The sequence below is a fragment of the Solea senegalensis genome, linkage group LG11, assembly GCF_019176455.1.
Source record: "Solea senegalensis isolate Sse05_10M linkage group LG11, IFAPA_SoseM_1, whole genome shotgun sequence".
Lineage (NCBI taxonomy): Eukaryota > Metazoa > Chordata > Actinopteri > Pleuronectiformes > Soleidae > Solea > Solea senegalensis.
Genome location: NC_058031.1, coordinates 11,238,082 through 11,254,031, shown reverse-complemented (window position 1 = coordinate 11,254,031; position 15,950 = coordinate 11,238,082). Strand labels below are relative to the sequence as shown.

At 42.4% G+C, this 15,950-nt stretch overlaps 1 protein-coding gene across 1 annotated transcript in view; it reads left to right on the top strand.

Moving 5' to 3' along the window:
• Positions 1–15,950, top strand: part of LOC122777820 (metabotropic glutamate receptor 7-like) — a 115,948-nt gene that overhangs the window by 27,840 nt on the left and 72,158 nt on the right. The window lies entirely within an intron of this gene.

Here is a 15,950-nt window from a genome sequence, read left to right as displayed (position 1 = left end):
ATTTCAATATTTAGAGGCGGTTCTTTGAGATAAACAGCCAGAGGCACTATTTTTCAAGTCACCATTGCAGAATTAGTGGGTGCATTAAGGAAATGTAATTAAAGCAGCACAGATCAAATGTAGAAAACCTAATAAAAGCCTAGTATCTTTTTCCTTTCATGCATTGAATTAAATAAGCATAACATTGTTTACATGATTAACCCATTTGGTGCCTCATTGCTCAAAGACAGAGGAAACAACAATAATACGCTGACCACTACTATTTCTGCTGTCGTTTCCACTAAAGCTCGTTTAACTGACTCATTTCTTTTTAAGGCTAAGTGTGTTTTCCAGTTTTCACTATGTCTGTGTATCAATGCAGTGAAAGTATGAACTCACCACAGTGTGTTTAAACTGCAAAAGCACTATGGTTTGTATTGTGGTCAGGTGACATCTTAAATGTCCATTATATGTAGTAAATTGGCTAAAACCAGAAAAACCACTGGCGTGTACCTTAAGAGTGCACTAAAGAACATTAATCTCGTGAAGTTAATCTTAGAGACTCAACACCAGGCAAGTCTCTAACAAGACTCTGTAAAAGCTGCACTTATGCTCTGTGGTGGTTTGAGCTTTCACCATCACGTCGTCCTGCAAACATGCTGATGTTTACCACATGTAATGTATGTTCACCATCTTAGATGAGCCACTCAGCAGCCATCTTGGCTCCACCCTGCCCCCCACCACTCAGACCTACAACTGCATTGTAATGCTCATGAGTCATTAATCAAATATAATTCCCCTGCATGTGTTACATGTTAACTTATATGTTAGTGTAACGCATGTGTATGTGCTTGCATAAGGTTTTTAAAAAGAATGTATATTTGATTTGTGGATATTTATATTACAATGATGGACGAAACAACTTATGGATTCATCAAGAAAATAAGACACAGATTAATCAATAACCTCAGTGTTTGATCTAATCAGACCAATTTTCCTAAATCAATACTGTGCTTTTAATACTACTACTACTACTACTAACAATACAAACAAGTAATAATAATAACTGTATTTAACTGCTTTGCAATTATAAAAACACGTTCACATTAAAACACTATACACAATAAAACAGTACAACATCAAACACATCACACAGAGCCTCAGAGAGGATGTCTGACTCCAGATCCATGCACCAAAGAAAACGAGTGAGTGTTGAGCTTCCCTTTAAATAGATAAATCAGCCGAACGTGGCTGTCTGATCTCAAGAGGCAGACTGTTCCAAAGTGTTGGAGCACAGAAAAGCAAAAGAACCTCTCACCCACCGTCCTCTTTTTGACCTTTGGGACGCACAGAAGTCCGGTCCCCTGTGAACGCAGTGACCTAAGCGGCACATACAGCTTCATACAAATAAGAAGGTGCCATCCCATTTACTATTTTCTAGGTACTGTAAGTAACAGCACCTTGAAGGCTGCTCTGCTTTCAACAGGCAGCCATATCAAATATCCTCCCTAATAATATCCTCCACACTCAGTGTAAGAGAAACTAAAATTGCTGATCACTGCTTTCGTTTCATTTCTCAACCGTTTATTCAACAAAGTCACACCTTTGATGTTCCTGGTCAAAAATTCACTGTATGCTTTGCTCTTGCAGCAGATGCAAGACGTTCCCATAAACTTACCCTTATGCTTGTGGCTTTGGCTGATGATTGGCTGTTAGACAATGTGGGACATTTGCCAGATGCAAGTGGCAACCGGCTGTGATGTCACCCGTAAGAATCTGAACTCCCGTTTTGAAGCTTTGAGATTTGTGGTTTGGCCAGGTCTCCAATCGTATTTGCCATTTCTTTAACATTTATTTTCCTCTAAACGGGAACATCATTCAAAACACTTACCATGTGTGCAATTGAAGAAGAGCTGAACTTAGTGAATGAGACCATTAACTCCTTACAAGAATGTTCACTGATGGTATAACTCAAGTAGGAAGTGGGTTCATTTTCCCATAATCTTCAAATGTGGTTGTTGTTGCAACTGATTTGGCCCGAGAGGCTAAATAATATATTTCTGATTGGCTTCAGGAGGAAACAGGAAGATCGTCATTCAATTTTAAATGCAGTCCATCATCAGATAACTGCCCTTTTGTTTTGTTTTTTTATTAAAGAGGCCTTTTGTTTTGTCTTTGTATTCTTTTAGTGTTTTGTCCGCTCTAGTACAGCTGAGACTGATGGGAATTTCATTCATATGGAGCAAATGGCTATGTGAATATGAAAAAAAAAATAATTTATTATACAAATGTAATTTATTTATTATTAACCCATGATTTACAAAACTAATAAGAAGCAAACATGATATGTTTTACATTTACAGATTTTTTTGACTTTCTATTCTCTCGCCTCAAGCGTCAAAGTGATTAAAATTGCAGCAGTCAGAATTTAACCATTTGGGGCCATGCATCCTCATTTTAATTGCTCGCTAGATTCAAAGTTTCGAGTTTTGATCATAGAACTTTTACTTCCTCGGGAAACGTCCCCAGGCTGTTCTGACTGAGTGTCCCCCGTCTAGACAGAGGAGAAGAGGTGACTGTTTTTTTGCCATTAGGAGGCTGATACTGCAGCGTAGAGGGACTTAATTTCCCTGAACGAACCTCCCAGGCTGTTGCTATATTCCAGCAAACTCTGCCACTTTGCCTTTTTTTTTATTTCAACAAACTCACAGGTGTCTATTCAATCACTTTTATTGCTTTGTTTATCAGCTTTATACTTGGATGTCTTGAGTATTGACTGATTTTAATGTTTTGCTGCTCTGTTTAGAATTGTGATGATTGTGAAACTGTGTGATTTCTGTTCAATTTATTCATAGGCTATAAAGGGCCATTTCAAAACATACATTATCGCGATGGCACTTTGACACAATAAGGCTGAGACCTTGCAACATTGTAGAGAAACCCAACAGCTCCCACAAAGAGCTAGCATGTGGCAAGAGTGGACCCTTTTGACATGAGTGACTGCCGTGTCCTTGGTTGTGAGAGGACATTATAATAAATGAATAATAACATGATATAATAGTAAAAAATGTGCTACATACACTTCGAATAATTACGTTCTGCCCTTCACTCTGCTGGAGAACACTTCAGTTGAGATGGAAGAAGAACCAGAAACATTCAACACTGTAAGCGCTAGCTAAGTAGCTAGCTACCCGCGGTCCCTGACATGCTGCAGTGTTCACTTAGCAGCTAAGCTAATGTTAACTAGCTGGATGGTGTTTTTGACCCATACTATTGTCAACTATCTTTTATTTTATGACATATGTAGCTCAAATCATAGACCACGTCTATTTTTGTGCTGCCTAATCACATGCCTGTATTTAAAATAGCGTTTTATACGTAACACAATACTTCTACTTTTATTTTCAGTACTTGAGTAGTACATTTTAAAGTAAACTACGTGCAATACTTTTCGTACTTCCACTCAAGTGTGGCGCTTAAAGAACACAAATTCTACTGAAGTCACTTTTTGAGTACTTGTGCTTGGTCTCTAGTACTTATACATACAATACATTTCTGATTTTTAATTACAATTTAGATTGAGGCAAGTCTATCACTTCTTACCTTCAAAATAGATGTTATATAGATTTTTTGAATTTGTTGTTTCATTGGGTGTCACCGCCTACTGTCTGTAAGCACAGTTAGACATAAAACATGTATGAGGAGACATTTTTTTGAGAACTGAGAGCAGTGGCATGAATTGAGAACTGAGAACAGTGGCACGAATAAGAGCCAAGGAAAGTACAAAAGGAAATAAAAAAAAAAAAACCTAAAAATACTGTTGGACACGGTCCTGTGTGCCGGCTCAGTTAACACGCTTTTGAGGTAATATAATATATCTAAATAAAACAGCATTTCTGAGAAATCTGTTTTGCATCAGCCAAATCGTTTTTAACTTGACAAGTATAAGGTAACGAGATAAACTCTCACCACAGTCGTTAAGATGCTGCGAGGATGTAACAGTAGCTTCATTAAACTGATTCATAACATGAGAAGATGGGCCATCAGTCAGTTCGATCACTATAGGGCTCTATGTACAGTATCTATGCATCTGTACTTTTTAACTGATCACCGTTTCTTTTTGGTTTACACCATTAGATCTGCACCTCACAGCCGTGGAGTAAGAGATACCTGCAGAATGAGGACACACACAAAGAGAGAGAGGGAGAGAGGGATAGTAACGTGAGATAAACACAGAGAGAGAGTGGGAGCGATAAGTGCTCTGTGCAGTGGGAGTTCCCCCAGCTATAACTAGGGCTGATTCAGGGCCCACCTGAGCCAATTCTTACTCTAAGCTTTTTCAAAAGTAAAGCCTAACCTTTAGATGTAGAAAGGACAATAATTGCTTTTCTAATTCATTTTTACTATGCTACTTTTCTTGTGAATGTTTTTCATGATTGCTATTTTTCTTCCAGCTACTGTTTGCCCTATACATTTTAATGCAGTTATATAATATGGCATATAAAATATGGTTCCTCCCACAGTTCAGAGACATGCAGATTCTAAAGCTGCTTACACACATGCACTAAACTCTCCCGAGATTTTCTGGAGGTACTGCAGACATCACTCCGGACATTCTTGACGGACGTCTTTTGCCAGATCCTATAGAATCATTTCCAGAAAATGTCTGAATAAGGCAGGCATCACCCCGTCACCTAGGTTTTCTATAGATTTCCCAGCTGCTATGAAAATGTCTCCTCCATTCTTCTGCTGCATTCATAATGTGTAAACGATAAACTCCCCAGGGCGTTGGAACATTGTCCAACGCGGTCCTGGAAATGGCTTGAATTGACCTTGTGTGATTAAGGTGTGAACGTGAGCATGAATGGTTAATTGCCTGTCTGTGTGTGTGTGTGTTGGCGCGGTAATGGGCTGGAGATTTGTCCCTGCCTTTAACCCAACGTCAGCTGAGATCAGTGCGGCACAATTAATCAAAACATTTCAAATTGAAATGGCAGTTTGAATCAACACCAATTATTACCATATCGCAAAAGGCTGCAGTTTAAGTCCTCTAGTTGTGATTGTTCTGTTGTCTGGGCAAATTAAAAATTGTAACCCATACCTGGTGGCAACGTTGATAACGGCAGGTTCCCGTTCCTGCGCCATCGCAAATCTATTGCAATATTTGTCCGGAAAATCCCATCCAATTTATTTCCTTCATTCTTCCATGACCCTCAATGGATAAGTGGTGTAGAACAATGCTTCTGTTTTTAAAGATAACAAATCACTGTGACCAAATGAACAACATAAATCAAATGAGTTCACAGTATGACTGTCTTTAATGGTCTGTATTTATGATGATGCATTTTTTAGGCTCAAAGCTTCAGACGGACTACTGTTTAGCCATTCAAACACTCAACCCTCATACAGCACTGTACAGTATTTATATAATGCGGTGCTTTTTGTATCACACGTCTCTCATACCCATTCACACACTGCCAGCACAGTCGACAGGGGCAATCTGGGGCTAAGTGTCTTGCCCAGGGATAAAGGAGACTTTCGCTTGAAAGGTTGAAAGGTGCCCAGACTGCCCCTAATATCTTTACATACATTTCAAAGAGACGTTATATAGATAAATAAATCATAAGTTAAAAACCTGTAAAAGAAAATGTCCTAGACAAAATCAGCCACGACTTATCTGTGGCTCGTGACTCTCTCTGAATGACTGATAAAGAGGACGGACGGATCTCGAGTCTCTGATAGTCATCTAATGTGACTTGTGCGGGTAAGTTCGTTCTTCTGAACGAACAGTTCTTGATGAACTGACAGTGGGATCTGATGCTCCTCGTGAAAAGCAGACTTGACATACAATACAATAATCTCACCTCGGGCAATTGTTCAAGGCTGCGCTGCAGGAGTGCAAAGATAACTGACATGGAAATGTTCTGTTCTGTGCTCAGCCAGTACATACAATATATCGAGTACATACATCTCAAGTGCATGGATCTAAGACTCTAAGACTGACAGAAGGATTGGGATATCTGTGATATTTTCCCACTGCTGTGATCAGGAGAGTAATTACGCGACCCTGCTGAAGAATTCTGTGTGAAAAGCAGCAAGAGAGGAAAGATAAGATTGAAGAGACTCGCCCTCATTGTCTGCGCTATTAGTGTAGAAATGGGCCTGGAGATGATGCTCTGTTGAGCCTGAAGAGAACGCTACGCGGGGAAAGATGGAGGGGATAGAACAGAGGGAACGATTGGGATGCAGGTCAGAGTGTAGCAGGTGCACTTCTGACAATGAATGTGTCAGAGCCTGAGAGCTGCAGGTGTAGGTGGAGAAAAAACATGCACCTAAGCTGGCTCTTTGGTGAATAATTATGTCAGGACTGTGTAAAGACTGGACAGAGTGATGAGGCCGAGAAGAGAGGCATAGAAATGTACATTTGTTTTTAGTTTGTAGGCTCGATACTAGAAATGTCTTCATTACTCTTTTTGGGCCTTATCTGATCTTTTTTTGCTGTGAGTATCTGCTGATGTAGAGTCCAAATCCAGTGTTTTTATTTGCCTAGATAAAAGCTGCACAGTAAAACTCGGTCACTGTCAGTGGGCCACATGGCAGAGAAGTGGCTAGCATTGTTTGCGTCACAGCAGGAAGGTCACCAGTAGAGTTGTTCCGATTCCGGAAATGCCTCCGATACTGCCGAAAATGTTGGCATCGGTATCGGCGAGTACTGGAGTCCAGGCACCGGTCCGATACCACGTAATTTATTAGCGCTCTGTTAGCTCCGACACAGTTCTTCTTCGCCGCTCGTAAAACAGTTGCGCTGTGCTGCCATCGGAGGCTGCTGTTTTAGAGGCGTGAAGAATTGGTCACCTGACACCTGTAGACAAAGAGCTAACATTAGCTCCGTTAGCGCGCCCACAGTCGAACCTGAGCGGTCCGTTTATTAAATGAAAAGAGCAGCGCTCCAAATCACCAGCGTACCTGTGTCCTGCGTATGGGTTTAATGTTACTTCAGAGACTATTTTAACAATCGGGAGTCATGTAAACATGATGTCATGCGCATCCTTTCCCGGGCAGTCGTCATGGAAACAGGAACTCTGCCAGTGCTGCGGCATTTGGACCAGAGTGAAATCAAAACAACATATCACTGGTAAAAATAAATGGTTTCCATTTGCTGTATTCATTCATGTTTTAAAGAGGGTTTAACCTGAGCCAGGCCTTACCACAATGATAATGTAGTATGATATATTTTTTTTTTATAACACACTGGTATCAGTATTGGTACTCCGTATCGGCCGATACCCACAGCACACGTATCGGAAGGGAAAACATGGTATTGGAACGTCTCTAGTCACCAGTTCGAATCCCATTTTCGACAGAAGGGCTCTCTGTGTGGAAGTGACATGTTCTCCCTGTGTGTGCGTGGGTTTACTCCGTGTACTGAGGATTTCTCCCATAGTCCAAAAACATGCAGTGTGAGGATGTCAGAGTGTTGGCCCTGCGTTGGACTGGCGACCTGTCCACCTGTGTACTCTGTCTTTAGCCCTATGTCAGTTGGGATTAGCTTGGGCTCCCTCCTGTGGAGCATAAAGCGATAGACAATGACAACGAGTGAGTGAGGGTCACTGTCAGTCAAATAGAAAGAAAAATTCCTGCCTGAAGTTTAGAGAGAAAGAAGAACAGATGCCTTTCTCATCTGCTCTCTGTTCGCTAAACTAGCTCTGTGTTTGTGTACAACAAAGCCATTAAACTGCGACTAAAAGGGTGAAAATATCACTTCTGTACATGTTTGTGGAACAGGTGGTGGGAGATTTTCATTTAGAGTCACAGTGACTTTTACCCACAGTGTTCCTCGCTTTGAGCATAAAACGTGTATGTGTGTGTGTGTGTGTGCAGCAGTTGTGTTCTGTCCTGCTGTTTGTGAAATTTGACTCTACGACATCATTGCTCATTTGCATACTAACTTATTCTTGCAAATGTGTACATTTCCCCTTTGTGGGACTAAGACATCTTATCTTATATTACTTATTATAAGTATTTATCTTCTTTTATTGCCAAACATACAACATCTCATAAAACAAAAAAAGGCATCATTGGGGGAACCTATACAAAGCCTCTAAATTGAGGCAAGCGTTAATGAAAAATACCCCCGCCAAAGAAATGATGGAGCGGGATGAATGGTGAAGGCACAGCCCAATCTGAGGTAAAATCCACCTGAATAAAATGTCACAAAAATCACCCGAACACATGCTTATTGAAAAAAAAAACAGTGATGGTGTCAGGGAAACACTTCTTCCTTCGATATTGTCAGTAAACAGCATAAAGTTACCCAAGGACCCTTGCAACTCAGACCACAGCAGCATAATAAAAATCACATATTCATAATCGTGTGGGTGAAAATCACCCGACGTTAGTGTTCTAGGGTTAAAATGGCATCTTATGTTGGCTTTTTATGACAGAGGATGTTGCCATTTTACAATACGTATTATCACCTTGGTGATAAAAATAATAAAAACTTAATCTAAGCATTTACAAAAAATAAAAACTAACAAACCCGCTGTAAAAGCGAATTAAAACGTACTCATTTTAAAAACTGAAACTCTAAAAAAATCTAAAAAATCAAAACGATTCGAATCTTGCAACAAGAGGAGCAAGAAGAGGAGAAGAGATAAAAAGATGAGAGAAACGCACAACTCGGCGACTTTTCAACTGCAGTATTTATTATTAACACTTCAGTTTTTTAAACCTAGTCTAATAAATAATGTTTTCTAATCTACAAATTTTGGTTTGAGGGCACGAGACACTGAGTTGAGGGGAGGCTCAGCCTCCTCCTGCCACTGTGAAGAGCCTATAAAGCTGGGGAGAGGTGATGGAGTGACTACTAATCCACCAACACCACTATCACAGCCTTCAGTATCCAACAATAGCTGCAATCAGATTGATAACAAAACAAAATGATACTGTTGTGATCTCTGCATCTGTGGATGCCTGACTTGCATTCTGGTCACATGGTCTCTCCGATATCTGATCCATTGATTTTGACCAAACTAATGCCAGAATTGATGAAGATCATTATCTGTTCATCTCTATTCCGCGTCTCAGTAGGCCTGTTTGTTGCATGCAGATCTCCGCGCGGGTTTATTTCTATTCCATATTTCTCTGCGAAAAAAAAGAGAAGAAGGCTGTAAAGAAGACAGTCGCGATAACAAAGCAGCGTCCAGTGCACTTTGCAGTCAGGGAAAATCAATATTGCCATCTGTAATGTGAGACCCTGTGGATATAAAGGAATATATTTGATAACACTTAGTCATAAACCTGCAGGCTGCGTTTTATTCTTGCAGTGAGTTGAGCTTGTGTCGCTCCTGGTGAGCGCACACAGCATGGCCTCATTGATAAAGGCTGCTCTGCTGCAATACATTGTTCTCCGCTCCGCCGCATTTCAAGTCCCAGTCAAAAGAAGCGCTCTGCGACTGTACATAATACGTCTTAAGTGCGGTGGCAGGAAGGCTCGACTGCTGCGCCAGGTTAGGATTCATAAATTGTCACGCTCCGTTTGTTCGCAGCCAAAATGCATCTTGACTTTACTACATAGATGTGGAGCATCCCCCTACACAGACTCCTTTCCACCGAAGCTTTGAAACCTGTTGGGAAACCATTATTATCGTTATTATTTTGAACAACCAATCGAGTTGGAATAGCAGTCTGTTTACCAGATGGAAAGAAGGAGGTCGGCCAGGTTCCCTTTGTGAGCTATCCACACTTCCCTCCCACGCCTGGGCTCTACGCTACTGTGTGGCTCTCCTGGTCAAATATCTGATTTGTGAGTCATACTCAGCCTCTATACCCATGGAGAAACATGCTGCTTTGTCTTAAAATACACTCCGACAGTGCAGCCATGCAAGAGCCGGGGCCCGTGCAGCACAGAGGACTGGAGCTGCCCAGGGGACGGCCATGCAGCGAGCAGGAGAGATGAGGGTGAGGAAATCGAGAAGTGGGTGGGAAGGAGGACACGTGAAAGGTCGCGTTGAATAAAAGACCATGAAAGCCTAACTTTCTGTCATGAAACACCAGGGGCAGTTCAGCCGTGTGGGCAAGTACACAACGGTAGTGTTCGAGAGTCGTGTTGCACAACGCTGTAAAAATACAGTTTGAGTCCAATGTGGTTCAACTTTATTCAAGTAAGTTCCTTTTAGAATAACTGGCTGGAAAGTGGTGGAGAGGTTTATTCGAAGGAAAGGGATTCAATAAAAACACAAGTATCCAGGGTTATTAAAGTCTGATTTTCTTAGTCCAAAATGATGTCGACTGAAACGGAATTATTGCTCGAGGTGAATTTTCCCGGCAGATTTGGGATCCACTGATACTGATAAGTAGCCTGGGTGAACCCGACCGAGTCTGCCAACAATTTCATTTTTCTCTGCATGAATGTCGATGTGGCCGACTGCAGAATCTCTTAAAAAAGGAAAGCAATCACAAACCGGCTTAATGTGGTGACGACAGACAAGAGACATCTTATGTAGCCACCGAAGAGCAGCTGTCTTTCGATATGGCTGTTGCTTCCATTTTAAGCAGCTTGCTCCACGGAGCTCCAAAAGTAATTTAACGCCATTACTAGATAGCCATCGCTCCTAGAACACTGCAACAAGCTCTTCTTTCTGTCGCTCTGCGTCCGTTATCCGGATCATCGGTCTGATTGATTGTATCTCCATCCAATTGCGTACAGAGGCATTTTGACCTACGTCTGTTACGCCCTCTCGAAAGTGGGAGGTGACATCACCCTTTCCAGACTCAGTCTCAAATAAGATTGAGATGCACTCTGGCATTAGCTAGGCTAGCAGACAATTCTCATCGGGAGGAAGTTGTGCAGTTGAATGACATAAACACTGGACGTCACAACCTGGGTCTTATGCTGCTTTTCACACTGGATTCAAAGTGCCTTTTTTTTTGTGTTGTGTCACTTGCCCAACTGCGGTTGTTTTGTGTAAATGTAAGTGCTTGTCTGGGACTAATGCTGGAGCTAACAGTCAACGCAGTGCAGCCAACAGCTCGAATGGAGCAGCACACAGACGAGCCCCCATTTCCACCAAGCAGTGCAGTTACCAAGGCAACCCATTTACGGTTCTCCTGTTGTGGTACCGAGCACAGTGGTCCGGCAACTCAAGGCTCGCCTTAGGCATACGACTCAGAATAACAGCTATAGTGGAAACGCGGCGATACATTCATCATTATGTTCTCGGGGACACTCGAGTTAAAATATTTAAACTAGGGAAGCAAGCGATGTGCATTTTCGATGAGTTTGTCAATGTTTGTCAGACGTTTCTCTAAATCTGCTGCAATCAGTGAGTGATTCCTGCGGTCATTGATCGCGATCGTTCATCGTCAAGAGTTTGATAACCCTGGACCACGGGCACACGGGGATCATGACTCAGCTCTGCAGCTGTATAAAACATTTTAGTTCACTTTAACGGTCTGTGTTTACTATTCTGCTTCACTCCAGGTATCATTTTTTAGTCTGAGCAGGCTGCTGCTGGATACAAACATAGAATGTATACAAATAAAGGATGTAGTCAGCTACATCAATTATGTATGAACATTTAAAACACAATTAAAATTATAGTTGACGTCAAGAATACGGGTTCAAATTAAATGAAAACCGGGGACAAAAGAGACAAGGACAGCCAGGATAGGGATGTTGGCTGGCTTTCAAGCAAATGACTGAGGGCAGATTGTCTCGACTTGGGGGGAATCTGGCAGTCTGTGGATCTCCGTGGGCAGGAAGTGTCTGCTGATCATCTGTGTGGGCGTGTCTGCGAGCAGACGGGTGGCAACGACGGAGGAAGATGAGATTCACTCGTTCCTCTCCCGACGGGGGCCTAAAAATGCACAAAGGGGCGGTGAACAAGGGAAACGAGGCTGAGAGTCACAGGTTGTGTGAGGGCACAGCGATGAAACGTCGCCTTCACAGAAGGAGAGAAGAGAGACTTTGAGTGAGAGACACAGATGGGCAGGATGAGAGAGGGGGGGGGAGAGAGTGAAAGGGAGAGGGAGTGGAAGCCGTCAGTTGCCTGCACGCCTCCTCTGCTGTGCTCGCAGTGCCATTCTCTGGTGAACAGAGATTACCAAAGCCTAGCCTGGGGATGCATGTATAGACACAGTCATTACCTCTGCCCTGCACTGCCGTCTGATTACAAACAGAGGCTGCGTGACCCACACACACTCCTTTTGACTTCCACAGTCTTGATTTAGCAGGAAAGATGAAAAATGTGATAACTGTTCAATATCTTTATAGGCCTGTTTTATCATACTGTGTTATTTGTTAGTGGGGATATTGACCGCCGTTGTTTTACACCTCCAGGCAGCGGAGCTTCAAATAAATCTTTAGATGAGGGATGTGTTTTTTTTTGTTTTTTTTTTTGTGGGAAAATATTCATTCCATTATGGATGGGGTGTCTAGTTTTTGAATTGCTTCCAAAATGGCTCCTCAGGCCATTCATAAGATCGTATTTACAGTTTGTGTGTACGTGTCATTGTGCTGGTGCCACAAGGACAGCCTGTGTGTTGGCGTGCGGCCACTGGCAGCATGGGGTTATACAGCCGGGTCTGTCAGAACCCGCTGTCCTTTCCGCCGTCGCTGTGGAGACTTGACGAGTTGAGCTGACTGATGTCAAGATGTACTTAGAGGCTAATCAAGCAGCAAATCGAGGTGCAGGGATCCCTACAACAGGAAGTGCCTGACTGCCCTCGTTCCAGCTCATGGGAAACTTTTTAGCGCTGCCACTCACAGATCATTTGCAGCCGTGTTTTAGAGAACTGTTTATTAATTGATAGCGGGGTCGGTCCGGACAAGACTTTGCTTCTTTGTGCCTCGTTTTTTGACACCGATGGTGTGGAGTCAGTGCTGTATTTAAGAGACGGATTCTATTTTAGGTTTTTGTCTGAAAAGGCGTTAACTGTCATTAGAGGATGGCCAATGTCGTGATGCTGATCTTTAGAAATCAGTGCAGCTGACGGCTGATGCACGAAGACAATTAATTATAAATATTGTGCACCTATTAATCGGTCTACCTCTAACTGTCGGGCCCCTCAGCTTTCTGTGGAGACAGCTCGTCTTGTCGTTGGTGCAGGCTACCTTCTTCTCCGATGGCAGGGATTGATGGTTGCTATTACCCCGACTGGGAGTCGTGTTGTGCCATATGCCGTCTGTTTTCCCTCAAACAACATTTCCTTTTGCATCACCCATGCGAAGGAAAAAGGCAGAGCAGAGCAGCACAGCGAGCTGCATCAGCACCAACTGCTCCCAACTCGTCCGACTCGTTTCCTCCACATCAGCGGCGCGAGGCACTAAACGCGCACAACATTGCACCCCCTCACCTTTCTTAAGAGCCGCCCCTGCTGCTTGTGGGCTGCTGCAGGTGAAAATGCAACAGAGAGGCTGAGGCACGCTAATTAACTTCACCTGGCAACCCCACTTACTGCGGAGTGCGTCCAACCTTTACACAATCTTGCTCAGTCACCTTTGCTCTAAAACCCCCAGTTTGAATTCCTCATTTTATTTCAGTAAGCAGATTACCACCCACCTTCTCTCAGCAGCTTCCTCCCCTTCTTCATTTTTCCAAATCGTTCTTTAGACCTTGGCAAAAGATTTTTATTCAGGGCGGCCGGAGCACTTTGTGGTGGTGAATCAATAAAACAGTGTCCCCGATAACAGACCTCTGTGTTTTCCTCCCATCGATCCTGTCAGCCCAGATACATTCAAGAGCAAGCCTGGCGATTACCCTCAGCAATCCAAACTTTGATCTATACTGCAGATGACAGGTGCCAGACATCAGCTTTGGGTAATTGTGATACTGAATGGGGGCATTGTTAACCATCCTCTCTTGGCTTGAGCTCAGTCATTCATGAGCGCTCTGTGGTTGTCGTTGTTGTCGTTGTTGTCGTCGTCGTCGTCAGTGTGGAAAGCTCATAGGCATCACACTTTCACCTTGCTGCCACTACAGTATAGATCATGTTGTCATGTGTCACGCCGTGTTACAGATGCACGAGTGATGGCTTCAATAAGTGCAACTGAGTGAAAGGCAACGTGTAATTATTATTTATTCCTTACAATGTAATGTACCATTTATTTAACTAGGTCACATTGAGTTTCAATGGGGCAAAAATGCTAATTTGAGCGCCATCAGTGTGCCAATGGAAACAGACAATGAACACATGTAACATAAGGTTCGATTCCACTCTCAGGAACTGGGGACTTTCCCAGGAACTATGTCCATTTCCACCACAAGGAGCAGGGACTAAATTAAATGAAATGTTATTTGTATAGCGCTGAATCACAAGATTCATGATCTCAAGGCGCTGTACAAAGACAACGTCATCGAGAGCAGAGAAACCCAACGATTCACACAGAGAGCAAACACTAGAACACAAAAAATGGTTCAGGAACCCTTTGGGGTGGAGCTTGCAGTGATGAACATACCTGGTTGTGCTCCAACATTTGATTTCAGCTGGTAAATCTTCGCAACAGCTCATAAAATCCCCAGCAGTATACGTTCTGTGACTTTGTGATAGAGCTCGTCTCTCGACTGCAGGACTCTCCATGTTTACTGTTGCTCGTACTCATTTTGTTGTTGCGCGTGTTGTTGTTGTTTCCTGTTAGTGACCTCCAGTTTCATTATGAGCCAATCAGTCCCCAAACTTAATATTAATAGTCTGTTATCTCCACTGATAGCTCTGCTGGTACCTGCTGTGTGTCACTCATCAGCTGTTTGCAGCTCTGATCCCTCTCTCCCCTCTCTGACTGTCTTTACTCTTCAGAAACACTCATAAAGTTCTTTTCTTTTTCTTTTTTATTCCCACAAACAGAAAGACTCAACATAAACTCTGTATTTATCACTTTCCCTGTGACCTAGCTGCAGGCAAACACACCTGAGTTCACCATGTGTGTATTACTAATGTTGTGGGGACCTAAAACTGTTTACACAGTCACATTATGGGGACAAAAATCAAGTCCCCACAACGTAAATGACTACTTTTTACGGTGAAGATATGTTTTAAGGTTAGGTTAAGGTCAGGGTTAGGATTAATAAGTCAATAGTCAATGCAATGTCCCCTCAAGTCATGAATTTCCAACACCTGTGTGTGTGTGTGCAGAGCAATCACTCCTCCCCCACCACCCTCAAAGCTATTGAAGAAATCTTTTTAAATAAAGGCCATGAATTAATAATTTTTAGTATGCGTAATGAATTCATTAATTTGTGCTAAACCATAGTAAAGTCCTTGTATAGGAAGTTATACATTAACCCCACTTGGTGGATTGTCATTGTGCTAATTTTATAATCTGTCCTGGTCTTTCGTTGCGGTGGAACACCACACACACGACCATCGTCAGCAGGAAAAAAAACATTCCTGGTAGCTACACTTCCTGCGTCTACGTGGTGGAAATGTGCTTGAAATGTAAAATTAATAATTATTCACAGCTCCGAGGGCTTTCTTTTGGGCTTGCCTTCAGCCACGCGCTTTCATTTACTTCTGCCGTTACTGCGTTCAAGTGGAAATCGCAACGTTCTGCAATATGGAAAAGTGGTCTACAGGACATCCCAAACATGGAGCTTTTAGGGAACCTAGCGTTAACGGGTTGCAAATATGACAGGCTGTTAATGTAAGGCTGAATGTTGCATCGTGGAACTTGTTTTTAAACTGTGAGTCAAGACAATGTTAGTTAGCAACGTCATACACATCATAAAAGGTCAGAATCAATAATAACCAATAATAATAGTAGTAATATAGATGGCGATCATAGCACAAAGGCACCTGTCATCATCTTTTAGTCGGCGTGTAACATAATTGGAAAGCCCGGATTTAAGTTTGGTCTGAAGATTTAACATAAGTTGTTAAAAAAGTGTTTAACATTTTAAACCAAGTCGAATTTTCAAAAGCTTCTGTTATTGCAAAGTGTTATTTTTGTAACCCTGGAGGGTATTTAGGCATTT